At 36.5% G+C, this 16,702-nt stretch overlaps 1 long non-coding RNA gene across 8 annotated transcripts in view; it reads left to right on the top strand.

Moving 5' to 3' along the window:
* The window catches only part of LOC129488391 (uncharacterized), a 204,955-nt gene that overhangs the window by 12,690 nt on the left and 175,563 nt on the right, over nt 1-16,702 (top strand). For all 8 annotated transcript variants that reach the window (XR_010122410.1, XR_010122411.1, XR_010122409.1 and 5 more), the window contains exon 2: nt 14,453-14,569. This is a non-coding gene — a long non-coding RNA (uncharacterized lncRNA). The remainder of the gene's footprint in view (nt 1-14,452; nt 14,570-16,702) is intronic.

Below are 16,702 nucleotides of genomic sequence, written 5' to 3' on the forward strand. Positions count from 1 at the left end.
CCCAAAGTAACTTTCCATGAGGCAAAGAGAGAGAAATTAAGTTTAAGGCACGGGAAGGAGGAAGAGAGGAAAGAGGGTGGTGAGGCAGAGAGAGGAATCAATATGTCATAATCATAGACTGGACTTGAATCGATTAAAAGCAGCCAGGGAAGGCCAGGCACGGTGGCTCACGCTTGTAATCTCAGCACTTTGGGAGGCCAAGGCAGGCGGATCACGAGGTCAGGAGATCGAGACCACGGTGAAACCCCGTCTCTACTAAAAATACAAAAAATTAGCCGGGCATGGTTGCGGGCACCTGTAGTCCCAGCTACTCGGAGAGGCTGAGGCAGGAGAATGGTGTGAACCCGGGAGGTGGAGCTTGCAGTGAGCCGAGATTGCAGCACTGCACTCCAGCTCGGGCGACAGCAGCCAGGGAAAATCCCAGGATTGGGGTGGCTGAGAACTTTATTTTTTTTTTTTTTTTTTTTTTTTTTTTTTTTTTTTTTTATCTTTCGATTTTTTTTTTTTTTTTTTTTTTTTTTTTTTTTTTATTATACTTTAGGGTTTTAGGGTACATGTGCACAATGTGCAGTTTTGTTACATATGTATCCATGTGCCATGTTGATTTCCTGCACCCATTAACTCGTCATTTAGCATTAGGTGTATCTCCTAATGCTGTCCCTCCCCCCTCCCCCCACCCCACAACAGTCCCCGGAGTGTGATGTTCCCCTTCCTGTGTCCATGAGTTCTCATTGTTCAATTCCCACCTATGAGTGAGAACATGCAGTGTTTGGTTTTTTGTCCTTGCGATAGTTTACTGAGAATGATGTTTTCCAGTTTCATCCATGTCCCTACAAAGGACACGAACTCATCATTTTTTATGGCTGCATAGTATTCCATGGTGTATATGTGCCACATTTTCTTAATCCAGTCTATCGTTGTTGGACATTTGGGTTGGTTCCAACTCTTTGCTATTGTGAATAGTGCCGCAATAAACATACGTGTGCATGTGTAAGAGTCCTTAATTATGGAATGTTTTTAGCAGAATATAGGACTGCTATGGAAACAAATCTGAAGTCTATGGATTTATGAGGGCTGGCCCCTGGAAAATGCCATGTTAGCCATGTAACTGAGTATAAAGGTGAAGATGTTTCTTGCCTCACCAGGCCTCTTTTGTGCAAGTGAAGTAGCTGTATACATTATATATAGATCATCATGATGTGATGAAAGAAAGGAGGGAGAGAAGGAGGAAAGAAAAGAAAAGAAAGGAGGGAGGCAGGACCCAGCAATCCAGAACCTGGAAATAATTGGGAAAGTAATATTGCCAGCAAAGATGGTGCCTGCTGAAAGCTCAGATTTGTGAGAGTCTGGTTTGAAATCTAATCTTTTGTTTTATCTCAGTAAGGCTGGGTGAAGGCTTCTATTTTTTTTGTTATGTTTTTTAATATCAGAGAGACAATACATCCTGCTCCCAAGGGGAAACATTTTGCTCCCAAACAAGGTGGGCAAGATAGATATGGTACTAGGTGTTTCAGGTTTCTATTTACCTCACTCTCCAAACTGTCCAGCCAGCCTGTGAAATGCATGCTTATCATTCCAGAGGCAAGACATGACAGTCCTTATGGGTAAAACATATTACCTGAATTTTTTTCTGATCATATTATCTTCTCAATAGAGTTCTGTTTTCACACTCAGTGACTTGATGTCGAAGATTTTCACATGTTTCCAGCTTATTGCTTTAGGTGAAGGAGGATGTTGTGATAACAGTAATTATAAAAACCAAGAACAGAAAAAGGAAAAATATTCTTTGTTTTCCAACTATTTTTAATGGTTAGGAGTATTTAAAAATAAAGGAAAAATACATTTTAAAATGTATATGTTTTTAAAAGAATTTATAAGCATTTTGAGGGGGACAAAAGAGAAACAAAAGAGACGGGATAACTACTAATGAGTAGGAAAAGAAAGAAAAACTAGGGCAGCAGTGTTCTTGGAGCTGTAACATGTTTATTCAAGCTCTGGCCCTCCCATTTACTTTTTTTTTTTTTTTTTAAACCATTAAAAGTTTTATCAGGTGGAGCAACCTTGGGAAGAATAAAAAGTCTTAGCATTAAAAAGCCATTTAATGCTAAAATCTTTCCAATTAATCTCATGCATCAAATGGTTCCTGAGAGCTTATCATATGCCAGTTGCTATATTAGGTGCTGGAATTACAGGGGCGAATAAGACTGACCTGACCCTGTCCTCATAGAGTTCACAACCTGTGCTTCCCTTTTATTAACTCTAAAATGGAAAAAATAATAATTGCCTTCTCATAGTGTTGCTATGAGGATCAAATGAGAATACCTATGTAAAAGCAGTCTGTAAAGCGTACATGTGAGAGGTTATTATACTTCTCTTTGTCCAAACTCAAAATAAGAGGTACTCAGCCAACCGCACATTTGTTAAAATTAAAACAAAATTATTAACTTCAATTGTCAGTGCACGATTGCCTCCGTAGAAAAAAAATACCTTCTTTAAAAAACCTACCAAGGTTTTGTGTAATTCTCATTATGATAAATAGATAATGTGGCTTGCTTTGAAATTTCTCCTCTATATTTCATTTCCAAGTAGGAATTAAATTTCCTTTCTTGAATTATAGGGTGCCAGAATAAATGGTTGAAGCACTGAGTGAGAATCACAAAATCTAGCTCATTCTGTCCCAGTAGGTGAACTGCAGACAAAAAAAAAAAAAACCTATAATTTAAATAAAGATATCCTAAGACTTAAGGTAATTTTTTTTTATCATACAACATCAGTACAAGATAGTAAAAAATCCATATCTAAGGATAATTTCTTAAAATATTGAATTAAAATAACCATTTTATGTGCCCATTCAGAGGATAATTTTAATATTGGATCAAACAGAATCATAGCTCTATGTCCCCTTCTAGTCTCATTTATATACTATGTGTCTTTAAATCAAATTACAGCAGTAATATGTTCATAGATGAAACAATTTTGACAAGCTTAGCTTTGCTAAGTGTTTGTAATTATTCAAAAATTGTGAAGTATTACTTGAGTATTTCTTGAATGTCAAGTTTTACTTGTTGACAAGCCACACCAGTTTTGAAGTAGTGGTGATACCAGCTTAAAGGGTATTTGATTCATTAATCTTCTAAATAAAGTAATTAACTTTTGAAAATAAAGGATACAAATATAGACCTCGCAAGACAATAAAATAGATAAATACATCATCTTCTTTTACACAAGCTGAAATGTTTGTAGTTTTTGTCCATAAGTCAGTTTGTAGATGCATTTCTCTGTTGTACTTTACCTAAGTTTGTAAGTAAGCCTAGAACAAAACCACTATACATTACAACTAAAATGAAATGTATATAAATATAATAGGGCATACATACAAGTATATTATTATACTAGGATATAAGGTTAAACTGGCTCATTCTTAAATTTATAACATTAAAGAGTCACAGATTGTAGAAATATGGGAGCTTTTCTGCAGTAAATAATTGCAGATCACAACATTCTGAAGTGCAAACAACTTGGTCCATGCAAGCATGAAAAATAAACAGATCACTAAATTTGGTTTATGCGTTGTTTAAACACAAGTAATGCAGTTTTTTACTTTATAAGACAAGTGTATTTTAAAATCAATTTGTAATGTGACAAAGCTAGTAAAATAGTTTTGGTAGTGATATGATATACTTTGATAGCTTACTTCTATGCAAACATGAATCAAGATTTTCATATTCTGTCAGAGCAACAAAGAACCTCGCCTTGCTAAGAGAGAAATATGAATTACCAACAATACAGTTTTTTTTCTTTCCCTGACTACAAAATCCTATAAAGACCAAACAATGTACTTCCTAAAGGAAAGACTTAAGGTGAAAAATGCCACCATGCTTTATGGAAAAGAAGGGAAGTACAACGATATTCCGAGTACTTGCACAGCAACCTCTATGTTTTAAAATAACTCCACAGGTTATATTTTTCATGTGATACTTAGTACAAATGGTTTATTTATTAAAATACCTACAAGAGACTTCAAATAAAAATATAGTATTCGTTATTTTACAAGTTTTGGCTTTTTTAATATAAGTTGAAAATGTGAAAATCAATATTTTAGCTCACAGAAATTTAAGTACAGAAAGAATAACTTTAAAATTGTGAATTTGTTTTTAAAATGATAAACCTGGGCTGGCCGGATGTGGTGGCTCACACCTGTAACCCCAACGCTTTGGGAAGCCAAGGCAGGAGGATTGCTTGAGGCCAGTTTGAGGCCAGCCTGCTCAACATAGTAAGACCCTGTCTCTACAAAAGAAAATTTTAAAAATTAGCGGGGTATGGTGACATGCACCTGTAGTCCCAGCCACTGGGGAGGGTAAGGTGGGAAGATCACTTGAGCTCGGGGGGTCAGGGCTTCAGTGAGCCATGATTGCACCATTGCACTTTAGCCTGGGCAACAGAGCAAGACACTGACTCAAAAAAAATAAAATAATAAACAATTTTTAAATTGCTTTCTGACATGACTTTAGAGAAGATGACAGCTCCTTTTCCCTAACACATTACTCATATTCTGCATAAGTGAAATGAAGAATATCATGAAACATTTTTTAATCACAGTTGATGAACTACATTTTACCTAATTATTTAAGTTAAATATAATTTTAAAATCTTATAAGGCATGTTTTTGTAAAGAGTAATCATTTCCTATAAAATAATCTATTAAGATCAACTGTAAAGTGTCTGAGGAATACAGTTTGCAAATATAGCTCCTCAAGTTTAAAACTTAGGCTAAAATTTATGCCTAATACTCATGTCTATTATGCATCTATACTAGAAGCAGAGATGACCAAAAGGTCAAGTACTAACCTATAGTTCATTAAAATGAACTGGGAAGATATGTACCAATATTTTTTATTCCTCACTTTTATGGATGGCCTTGTCTGAATCATAATTAACAAGGCTGTTCAGTCATATACCCGTTTTCAATTACTCAAGCCAGAAAGAGACTGAAAATTTATTCAGGCAATGGGGTTCTCTGATACCTAGACTTTTAAAAAAATAGTAATACATTGGATAGGGAAGAGATCAAGTTTCAAATCTAGAATGAAAGAGATTACCACAGAGTAATAATACAATAAGAAATGCCTTCTCCTGAGATTTTGCACATTATACATGTTAGACTGGTTAAAAACTTGATTTTTTAAAACAAATAGGATTTTTTGTTTGTTTTGGTCAGAAAGTGTTTAGAAAGGTCTCTAAAATAAGCAATTCAAAAGCATGGTTTCTGATTTCTAGGACATTCCAGGAGAAAGTATGCAGAAAAGGAAGGGCAAGCACTTTCAGAAACACCTACTCCTATTTAGGAGATTGGATGGAGTAGCATGATCATCTAAGAGATCATCTAAGAGATGTTGATTCAAAAGAAAAAAACAGAGTGATGGTTCACAACTGTGATCCCAGCACTTTGGGAGGCCATAGTGGGAGGATCACTTGAGCCCGGGAGTCCATGACCAACCAGCCTGGGCAACAAAGCAAGACCCCATCTCTATTAAAATAATAATAAAGTTAAAAAGAAAAAAAAATTCTTTCAAGGATAAGCCATAGAAGGAATATTATTTAGGCTTGAAAACCCTTATTTTGGAGAAGACTTTGGGATTTTAGGTGAAGAAGGTGGTGCAGGGAGAAATAGACTGAAAATGTTTACTGGTTATATTTTTCTTTTTAAAAGGCTTTCTCCTCCAGTGATAAGACAGCTTAGGGATTGAGAACTGAGAAAAGGCCACTGAATTTGGAGCAAGTACAATTATTTCTGTCCCAAAGGTGCCTGCTCTTTCATCTTTTTCCAAATGTTGAGATTCAGGATGGCTCTGGCTGATTCCTTTTTCTGATTTTGCACAGAAGGTCCTCATGATCTGACAGTACTTGGAACTGGGAAAAGCTCACTTAAGGTGGACCATCTTAACTGCTGGGCCAAAATTTTATATTAAATACTGGAGAAAGCGAATGGGAAAAGAAGGAACAAGAGGAGAAGAAGGAAGGACAAGAAGATTTTAAAATATTTGATAGCTCTTTAGCTTGAAAAAGGAAATAAAAATTGTGAAAATAAATTACATTTAATATTTGGTTTATAACTGCAATTATGTATTGATTTTTAGAATGAATTAAAAATGAAATCCCATAGTTTGGGAGTGTAACATTGCAAAACAATGTTTTTTTATTTATTATTATTATTATTATTTTTTGAGAGGGAGTCTCACTCTCACCCAGGCTGGAATGCAGTGGGGTGATCTTGGCTCACTGCAACCTCCGCCTCCCGGGTTTAAGAAATTATCTGCTTTAGCCTCCCGAATAGCTGGGACTACAGGCGCCTGCCACCATGCCCAGTTAATTTTTTTGTATGTTTAGTAGAGACAAGATTTCACCATCTTGGCCAGGCTGGTCTTGAAATCCTGACCTTGTGATCCACCTGCCTCAGCCTCCCAAAGTGCTGGGATTACAGGCATGAGCCACCACACCCGGCCAGAACAATGTTTTTGATAGTAAGACATGACATTCTTAATCCCCATTTTCTTAAGGACCTCTCGTAATCTTCTGATACTCAAATTATTATCTTTTGATGCTCCTAACTTGTCATCATGGCTCTTACTTTTCTATTTAGTTGTTGAGTGGTTTAATTCTTATTTGCTTATGATTCTAATAATTCTCCATTTTCACTTTCAATGACTTTAAGAAAGTTTGCATCTTGTGCAATATTTGTATTTTGAACTTTGAATTTGATTTGCATTGTATTTTATATCATGCTGTCCAGGTACTGGTGCTTTAAGCAATGAGAATTATAGAAGCTAATGAGAGGCAGAGAGTATTCCATGTTATTTGATGACTAATTTTGTAAGTGGTCAGTTTTGTATTATGTTTTATAAATCCAGGAATTTGATTATGAAATCAATCATATGTAGGATGTTTGGTCTGTTTCCAAACATCCTATAAATGACTAAATTTTTCTATGAAAGAAACACAATCTTTTAGAAGTATGTTTTGATTTTACCCTTAGAGATTTTACCTTCCTTAACTTTGTTATATGTATATATAGGGAAAACATAACTATAAATTAGGACAATTTAAAATGTAATTATGATCTTATAATTATAGGAGACCAGAATATGCCACCTCAAAATATACTCCTTTGGCATCAGGATTATTTTGAGCTGAAGGCATTTGAGAAGAAGCAGATATAAGAGAAGCTCTCTGCCCTTCCTCAATTTGCCTAAAAGCAAGACATAAATTTATGAAGACAAAAGGGTCCTCTTCCTTTCTCAACCAGGAATGATTAAAGTTGATCACTGAAGACAACTTTAGAATTTCTATATGTATGAATTATAACACACACACACACACACACATATAAACTTAGTACATAATAATTACCGAATGATTTAAAAGTTCCCGAAGTGGATTGAAAAATTATATATTACTGTGAGAGGTGCATGAAAAAAAAAAAGATTATGAAAATTCTGGACCAAAGTAACTGCCGTGTCTTTCCTCCAGACAATTTCTATGGATTGTAAACAACCACTGACATATTTTTTTTTCTTTTAGAAGTGGAGGTTTAATAGGTAGAAGAGAAGAGAAAGAGAAACAGCTTCCTCTGTAGAGGAAAGGGTCTCTGAGCGGAAAAGACCCCCTTGACATTTTACTCTACCTCTCTGAAGCTTTCAAATTCATGACCATAAAAATAGCAGGCATCAGATTATGACGGAAAGAACCCTGAATTGTAGATGTGGATTCTGGGGTTTCAAATTGGGCTTCCACTCAGAGAAGTCACCATACTCATAAATTTCTATTGAATCTTCACATCTACTTTGCTCCAACTTAATCTGTTTGCATAAATCGGACAAATTGCAACTTGGTCTTTCTTACGTGATTCTCTCACTTTTACTTGATTTTGCACTTATTCCTACCCCTAGCCCTTTCCCCTCCTTTCTTCCCGAAGGGAAGAACCTTAACTCCTGCAAGAAAATCAATAGAGATATAACGACTCATTGATCCTAAATCAACCTACCTTCCTAAAGTCAACCTACCTTCCTCTTTGCCCTAAGCACTTTGCAATCCTCTTAGCCTTGCTGTATACAGCTGTAACTGGTAATGAATAAGATTTAATGAATTTGGGTATTCTCCCTTGGATTTATCATATTTCCTCAATTGTAATTATTTGTACCCTTATTATTCTATAGGCTCATAGAGTCATAGAATCCATTCTCCTTTCACTGAAGAAATTATGCAATTAAACTTGCAATTAGACTGCCCACCGCTGAGAAACTGCCTACCAGGCCCGGAGCCTCTTTTTAAAAGGCACTTCTATAGGAAGTTCTTTATGTAGAACTAGACCTTCTGATTCTCATTCTGTAACTGTTAGACCAGTCCTGGGTGGCTGCTAATAATGTGATAGTCTGAAAAATCAACTGATATAAACATGTTATGGATCACTGGGATGGCTACCTTATAGCTGAGCGCCATCACAAAATTTCATGCTGGGTCTATACCATAGATCCTGTGTGCCTGTGGGTTCCATGTCTGAACCATGGATTGATTCACACAACCATGGATTGAAAATATTCCAAAAAAACTGCAATAATGCTAATAATACAAACTAAAAAAAAATAGAGTATAACAACTATTTACATAGCATTTATATTGTATTAGGTAATATAAGTACTCTAGAGGTGATTCAAAGTATGTGGGAGAATGTGTGTAGGTTGTTAGCAAATACCATGTCATTTTATATAAGAGACATGAGCATCTGACAATTTTGGTGTCCACAGGGATCCATTAAGGGATGATTATATTTACTTGTTTTTGTTCCAAGATGACACAATATAAATTCAAGAAATATGAGATGATGGACTATTAATACATGGTGTTGATAGATGTCAGAAATATAAACTCCATAATCCTGACTCGTGTCTGAAAACTCAGCTGCTTTATCACCCCCTCCAGGAAGTCTTTCTGTGCTCCCAAGTTCCCCTAATGGGCTCTTCCTTTATACTCTCATGTTACCTGTCCTTGCTGTGCTATTTTGCCACTAAACAGTGGGGAGCGGATGGGGTTAGTGTTTGGTTCTTTTAGATCTAATCACTATCTCTATTGTCTTGAAGGCAAGCACTCCTTTTCCCTCCATACCAGCATGCCTAGTATATAGTAGGCACTCAGCGTTTGTTGAAATGAGTCTAGCTTCTGAAAGTGCTACATTCTGGCAGGAGGTGTACTTTTAAAGAGGCACTTTCTCGGGCAACTCAGAAAATGTCAAACCTTTTAAACTGCTGCTTAGAAAAATCTGACTCTGGTGACAACCTTTAGAAGCCATATTAACATTTACTTGAAGGCCATGTTTTACAATGAACAACAGGCTACATCTAAGTCTAATAACTTGTAACCTAATAACGCAGATTTAATAAAAGTATAAAATGGATTGAGAAATTATCAGAAACCATAAACTCCCAGATTATAACTGTATAGCAAGGAACATTTTCTCTTGTTAATCTTCCACTTCCCAGTGATCTATGTTCACTTCATCATCCCTAGAATTCCATCAGATTAGTTATAGCACTAATTCTTATGGCTTCCAGACAGAAATATTCTTCATCTGCCCAAATCCTGACGTTCACTTGTGGATCCAGGTTTCATTGCATCACCTGGTGAAAGCTTATTGAAAAAGTGACATTTTTGTTGAGAGATTTGCCTGTTTGAAAAAATGGAAAAAAAGAACAGGCTTTGAATAACAAGTAGTACAATCAAACTTAATCTGTGTCTATTAAGCCGTCATCTATACTTACCACTTTGCTAAGCCATAGAGCCTATAAAAGAGGGACAAGACACCAAACTTTATGTAGCCCTATGGCACAATCATGTTGCAGAACATTTAATAACATTGTAAAGCAGACTGTGATTGTCGAAATGAGACACGGTCAGACAGTTCTTCTGAAAGACATCTTCACACATCTTCTGCTGAAAGAGGAAGATGTCAGCAGAGCTCTAAGGAATTAGCCCAAGGCAGATGAAAGACATAGATTGTTGTGAGACAATGGACTTGGGTAAAAGACAGCCTTCGGGAACTCTGAGCAACCAAGGTAGCATGAGCACAATCAGAAGAGGGCAAAGAATAACTTACAAGGAGAAAATGAGAGAAGAGAGAGCTAGGAGGATACTAGAGAACTGTCTTTACTTCACAGTTACTCTTCATTTGGAACAAATATGTGTCCATTAGTATTACTCCTGTTACAGTTTACTATCATTTCTTATTTATTTATTGCTCAAGGAATTTTAGGTGGGTTATAAAAAATGCAAGCAATAAAATAGGCAACTACAACTAAAACATAAAGAGTCTATCATTTCATAGAATGGAAGGAATAAAAGGAATTTTAGAAGATCAAGACCAAGGAGCAAAATCAAACTGAAAAGTAGACATTTTAGGATTTTACACAATTACTATTTTAGAGCCACGAATCTGGGTCTGAGCTTCCTGGCAGTTAAAGAAAAAAAGAGACATCATTATAATATTTTAATATTATATTTGTTTAACCCAGGGATTCTTAAGCTGGGTCCATGTAATCCTTAACAGTTCTTGAGCACCCTTCAAGGGGCCCATGAATATCCTGAAATTTTATCCATAATGTCACTTATATCAAATTGTTTTGAGGAAAGTATCTGTAATTTCATCAGATTCTTGGAAAAATGTGTGACCTAAGATGTTATGAACCACCGAAAAAATGTTTAGTTTACATAGCACTGTCAAATAATTGTAGCATCTGAGGCCAGGGAAGATTAAGTCCAAGGTCAGAATTAAAATCCAAGAGCCAAATTTGACCAGGTGGCATTTTCTGAATAATGGAATCGCCAGTGTTTAAAAGTCTTGAAAAATGGAAACATCTGGCAGTATGGCACTCTCAATCCAACATGATAATGACTAAAAGAGCTGAGAAATATCTGCTCCTGAACCAGGCAAGTGTCCTCTAGTTTAGTCCATGCTCAACACTCCTAATGGTTCCAGTACCTTTGCTCTGCTATTTCCTGACTGGCTGCTTTAGACATTTGTGTTTCAGAGTCCCAAATTAAGTAATTTGTGTAGAACTGATAACTGAATCTAGTTTTTACTACAATTCAGAATGAATTATTTTGTCCGAGTGATTCTCAAACTATATATCTTCCAGAAGCCTGCTGTTACAGGTTCACCATTGCTTGTTGCTACCATTTGTCTAACAATCAAGTGTTATTAACACATCTCTAAATAGTTTATGATGCATAGTTGCATTTTTCATGCCTCTTTCATGAGCATATGTACCCAAAATTTTGTATTTTGTACATCTTTGCATTCATTCAGCAAGTATTTCTTGACAATATACTATACTACTATATATTAAAAGTGCCAGGCACTTTTTGGATTTTATATATATATATGCTAATTTTACATATATATAAAACATATAAATATTCTAGCAAAGTGATTTCTGATTTATTTGATAAAATTAAATGTATCGATGTTTTATAATATTCTGTAAAAAAGTGCCAGGAGTCCATGTGCATTGTCACATAAATGCAATCACTGTACTCTGCAAGCTACGGCCCATTAAATAACTTGCGCCTATTTGTTAGCCTTCTGCACATTAAAATAAGATAATCTCTGGAAGAATCACATTTCTTTGCTGCTTAATTGTAGCTCAGCTAACACTGATTGATATATTTCATTCTCCAACTTGATAGCTATATTATTCTGGTATATTACTTTCTCTTTCCTGGCGTTCCTACTTTTCATAAAATTTTTGATTTTCCATCAAAAACTTACCCTCCCTTAGCCTTGTCTCAGTAAATGACATGCTATCAACACAGTGCCTCAGTTCAAAAATTTAGAAAATATCTTTGATTTCTCTCTTTCCCTCATTCTCTCTTCAATATTTAATATTTTGATAACTATTCGCTTTTATAACTATTATCTTCAAATGTATCAAAAATTCATTAACTTTTATCTCTCTACCTTGCTCTTACCCTGGTCCAAGGCACCAACCTCTCTCTTCTAGGCCATTGCAGTAACTTCACTATTAGTTTTCTATTTCCAGTCTTGCAGTTTTGTAATTCATTCCACACAGAGCAGCCAAAGTGATCTTGTAAATGTAAACAGACCCTGTAACTGCACAGCTTAGGATTCCTATGGCTGCTTCTCCTACTTGAAGGAAAAGCCAAACCCCTTACTTTGATCTTTATGAGCTTCATGATGTAGCTGTACTTTTTTTTTTTTTTTGAGATGGAGTCTTGCTGTGTCACCCAAGCTGGAGTGCAGTGGCACGATCTTGGTTCACTGCAACCTCTACCTCCTGGGTTCAAGTGATTCTCCTGCCTCAGCCTCCCGAGTAGCTGGGATTACAAGTGCCCGCCACCACTCCCAGCTAATTTTTGTATTTTTAGTAGAGACAGGGTTTCACTGTGTCAGACAAGCTGGTCTCAAACTCCCAACCTTGTGATCCACCTGCCTCAGCCTCCCAAAGTGCTAGGATTACAAGCATGAGACACCGTGCCCAGCCATGTAGCCCTACTTCTGTCTCTTTTATGTCCTACCACTCTCGCATCCAATCGCTAAGCTGTACACATGGTCTAATTGCCCAATGGGTTCTTCTTGCCTAATGTGCAGATAAAGCCAATATACTGAAACAGCAGTATTACAGTAGAGAAAGAGTTTAATAAATACAGAGCTAACCAAGCAGAAGGATGGGAGTTTGTTACTTAAATTAGCCTCCTTGAGAACTCAGAGGCTAGGGTTTTTATGGATAATTTTCAAGCATGGAGCTGGGGAAGGGGTGCTGCTGATTGTTTGGGAATGAAATCACAGGGATGTGGAAAACAATTCTCATGCACTGAGCCAGCCTCTGTGTGGGAGCCACAGGACCAGTTGAGTCATGAGTCACAGGTCTGGGTGGAGTCAGTCAGCAGAATGCAGAAGTCTGAAAAATATCTCAAAAGACAAATCTTAATTTCTACAATCTTAATTTCTACAATAGCGATGTTATCTTAGAAGCAGTTGGGGAAGTTACAAGTCTTGTGATCTCCAGCACAGTAAAATGAATATAGAAAGGCAAGCTATGCCTACATCTTAGCAGAAATCAGGCCCTTCCAGTAATCCTAATCTTACGACTTTTCATTAGACTTACAAAGGTGGGGTCAGTCCCGAGACAAAGACAGTGTTAATTTTAGGGAGGTACTATTATTATTCTTTCTTCAAAGTTAAACTATAAACTGAATTCCTTCCATGGTTAGCTTGGTCTCACTCCAGGAATGAGCAAGGACAGCCAGCCTGTGAGACTAGAAGCAAGAATGGGGACAGCCATGCTAGACTAGACTTCTCTTACTGTCATAATCTTTGCAAAGATGATTTTACTGGCTTCTTACAGAAATACTGAGAAGGCCAAGTCTGTTCCTGCTTTGAGGGTTACATTTCTGTTCCATGGGTCAGAAACATTCCTCTTTTAGTTCCTTGTTTGGTGGGCTTTCTCTTATTCTTCAGATCTTCAAACAAATTTCATGTACTCAGGCACTTCAAGGCCATCCAATCTTAATTAGTCACCCTCTCTTCGTGTTTCATTCAGTCTCCCTCATGAGCATGCTTCATGATTATCTTGTTTTATATATTGTTTATTCTCTTCCCACTTGATTGTAATTTCCATGAAAGTAGGGAATTCTATTTCTTCATTCACCTGAATGCTGAGCTCAGGCACTTGTTCATCCAAATGGGTGCCTTACACATGGATGGCCAAAAATATCTGTTGAATGAATGAGTGAATGAATAACTGACTGAGAAAAATGGCCAACATTTTCAGGATCTAAACGTGCTGACTCATGACCTGTAGTTTACTTTCTGACAATCTGAGCTATTTAGTACATAAAGGGTCCATGAGGTCAGTTGGTTGAATTTGAAAAATGATTGATTGGCCGGGTGCAGTGGTTCTCGCCTGTAATCCCAACACTTTGGGAGGCTGAGGCAGGCAGATCACTTGAGGTCAGGAGTTCGAGACCAGCCTGGCCAACATGGCAAAACCCCATTTCTACTAAAAATACAAAAATTAGCTGGGCATGATGTTGTGCACCTGTAATTCCAGCCACTCGGGAGGCTGAGGCAGGAGAATCACTTGAACCCTGGAGGTGGAGCTTGCAGTGAGCCGAAATCGCACCACTACACTCCAGCCTGGGTGACAGAGTGAGACTGCCTCAAAAGTAAACGAATAAGTAAATAAATAAATAAATATAAATTTTAAAAAGAGAAAGAAAAATGACTGATTATTATTAAGGGTATCATTGTCAGAAAAACTCAGTGGCTTATTTGATTTGAGTTCAGAGTATTGCCTAGGCACGTAAGCAGCCGTACTCTTGCCTAGTGTATATCAATTTAGTAGAAAATAAATTTACAGATTTTTTATTTCTTTTTTCCTAGCGTAATTAGCTGCCTACTTTTCAAAATTATGTGATGACTTCAGGGGAAAAGAGATTCACAAGAACCAGTAACAGGAAAGCTTAAATAAGCTTGGAAATCTTTAAACTTTCAATATGGGTAAGCAATGATCATTTTTAATCATCCAAATTCATAAGATTTGATCAAAGGAAAAATATAGTGCTTTGGTGATATGCAGGAAGTATGAAATGCATGCTACTAATGATTGAACAGTACATCTTTGATATGGCAGAAGAATGTAGTTTTATTTGTTTTGTTTTTGACTTAAGGTTTGTCAATCTTAAATAATGAGAATCAGAAAAGATCATTAAGAATAGCATTTATTCCAGTGCAATGCTTAAGGATACCCATCCAGGAGACACAACTCCAAACAAATGAGACCAGTGTTTTAAAGTGGAGGAGGTGAAGTTTCACTTATATAGGCAGAAAGAGAAATTTTAGCAGATTACATGTTTCGTATGAGACCAGTGCATATGTTACAGTGATTTTATTGGTTATAGATTGCTACATTCTAAGGAAGATTACTTTATTATTTCCTAAGGATGGGTGGACAGTGATCTGAGGGACTCTAATCTCTGGCACTCTTTGGTCATAATTATTTACAGGAAAAAAAAGTCAGAAGCTGCAGCTGCATGCCATGTGACTCAGACTGCATAGCCACATCTCTCTCAAAGCTCAGAATAATTTAAAGTTCCAACAACCTTAAGTTTGAATTTCTTAATTTCACAGACTCTAGAGATCAGTGCAATTCAACTGTAAGAAATAATAAGTAAAACCTTTTCCCCTAATTAATTAAAAGATAATGGTGGATTTAATTCATTTTCATTGAAAATGAAGAAATTAGTTATTTTAATAAATATCACATTTTAGCTCTTGGGGCAGAGAGAAAAAAAATTTTAAGTTATATAGACAAATAAAATGCTCTATAGTGCAAAAGTAAGAAAAACAGAAGATTCCCACTGAGACAAAAGATTTTGAAAAAGATTACAAGAAAAATTATTGCAAGACATAGGTATTGTTTTATTCTTAAAGACATATGCTTTCTTTATGAAACTAGTCTGAAACTGTCTGTAAATCTACATGGAAGTATACTGAATGCAGCAACATAGAGAGATCCAGGCATTATGAATAAAGGGTCTCCAGATTTGTCTTGAATGCCAATGGATGTTAAGTTGGTAAAACTAATAATAGCACTAGCATTTATGTAATACTTTATAGACATTTTCAGATACATTATCTCGTTTAGTTTCCAAAGTAATTGTTGGGAAAATCAGAATACATGCAGCATTATTTTACTGATAGAGAGAGGTTGGGGCAGGCCCAAAGTCACTTAATATTAAACTGCAATAAGTAAAATCCTTCTTCCTGCAGCTTAACATCACTTTATTTGGGAACAAAGTCTCTCATTCCACCAGAGTATCTTGGCTTAGCCTGAATACCCCAGGAGACTTAACACATTGATTTACATTTGCACTAAGATGGAAATGAGCAACTAATGATCCTTTTCTGTGGGAAGACTTTGGGAAAGGGTAATGGAAAGGGTCAGGAGCCCACAACCCTTGAAAAGGTGGATGCCTTTAAGAAGAGGAGGCTGCAGGGAGGAAGTAGGAACCCCTGAAGGGAAATCTCTCTTTATTTGCAGGTCTTGGGAGGCCACTCTCTCCTTAATTTAAGCTATGGTAGTGAATATCATATATGAAAGTATATTTATGTTCTTGAAATCTTTAATCTGTGTTGATTCTCTGAAATAATGAATTAAGGCATAGTTTAAATTTGCTAAGTGATGTTTAACCTAAGATGTGAAGAGTAGGAGATAGCCAGTTAAAGAGGAGCGGGAAGCAGCATATTCCAGGAAGAAGCAGCAGTATATGCCAAGGCCAGAGGCAAGAGATGGTCCATTTTATTACTATGTTCCAGAATAATCCACTGAAATATGAATTTGTGTTTTGTTTGCACAGCTTAGGCATATGAGAAACACAAGAGGTATTTATTTTTCTCTCTCATTCGCCTTTGTCTCAGTTGAGCTTTAGGGTGAACGGAGATCTGGGGCTTGTCTTACGGAGTTAAGAAAATTTGTAAAAGAACACAGTCCAGAAAAGGAGATGGGCTTTGGGACTCTAAGATCAGGAACCAGACATGCAAAAACTGAAAAACGTTCCAGACCTTGAAGGGTTGGTGATTAGAGGTTCTGGAAACAGCAAATTTGTACTCCATCTCCTCATGGCATCCCAG

Source organism: Symphalangus syndactylus, chromosome 8 (assembly GCF_028878055.3).
Source record: "Symphalangus syndactylus isolate Jambi chromosome 8, NHGRI_mSymSyn1-v2.1_pri, whole genome shotgun sequence".
In the NCBI taxonomy this organism is placed as follows: Eukaryota; Metazoa; Chordata; class Mammalia; order Primates; family Hylobatidae; genus Symphalangus; species Symphalangus syndactylus.